Here is a 1135-nt window from a genome sequence, read left to right as displayed (position 1 = left end):
GTGTGCACCTGTAGTCCTAGCCACTTGGGAGGCTGAGGCACGAGGATTGCTTAAACCCAGGAATTCAAGGTTGCAGTAAGCAATTATTGCGGCACTGCATTCCAGACTGGGTGACAGAGCAAGCCTATTTCTTAAAAAAAGAGAGAGAGAGAGAGGTGACAGACTAAGAATTTTAAAATAAGAAACATACTGAAATCTGTGGATTCTAAATTCTAAGAGTTAAAAGCACATAGTTGCATTCTTATTTTTATTTATTTTGAGATAGCATCTTGCTCTGTTGCCCAGGTTGGGATGCAGTGGTGTGATCATGGTTCACTGCTGCTTCAACCTCCTGGGCTCAAGCAATCCTCCTGCCTCAGCCTCCTGAAAAACTGGGACCACAGGTGCGTGCCACCACAGTCTGCTAATTTTTTATTTTTCAGAGACAGGGTCTGACTATGTTGCCTAGGCTGGTGTTGAACTTCTCGGCTCAAGCCATCCTCCCACCTCAGCCTCCCAAAGTGCTGGGATTACAGCTGTGACCCACCATGCCCGTCCAGTTGTCATTTTAAAGGGCTACTATTTGCAACAAGATTAAGATTACATCCCCTGTAACTATTTAATGTATGACGAAATGTTTAAAAGTCAGTTTAATTCTTATTTATTTTAGTTTTAGACACAGGGGTCTTGCTGATTTCAAATGCCTAGTCTCAAGCAATTCTCCTTCCTCAGCCTCTGGAGTAGCTGAGAACATAAGGGTATGCCACTGTGCCTGGCTAAAGGTCACTTTAAATGTGTGCAAATGGGCACATCACTTTTCAACACCGGTTTGGAGGTTATCTGAGCACAAAGAAAATCACTGCTCCCAAAGGCTCTGCACTGGGCTGGCTGCCTCATCCTCATCCTCACTGTCCCCTGAAAATGGCCTCTCCAGTGTGAATGTTCTAGACACTTATGATGTGGTGACACATCAACATCAAACAGCTCCACCTGGTTGTCCAACCAGCTTCCTACTTAACCATTTCCTGCCAACTTTCGAGTGAGCGACATGTAAACTAAACACAAAGTTGAACTGGGCTGCTCCTGAGACTTGTGGTTGTGGCGCTGCTGTGCTGTGCTACGTTGGGAACGTTGAGCTGGGCGCTGCCTTGCTGTG

This window comes from Sapajus apella, unplaced genomic scaffold, assembly GCF_009761245.1.
Source record: "Sapajus apella isolate SASKATOON/1434 unplaced genomic scaffold, GSC_monkey_1.0 scaffold31, whole genome shotgun sequence".
NCBI classification, from domain to species: Eukaryota; Metazoa; Chordata; class Mammalia; order Primates; family Cebidae; genus Sapajus; species Sapajus apella.
Note: the sequence above shows the minus strand (reverse complement) of the source record.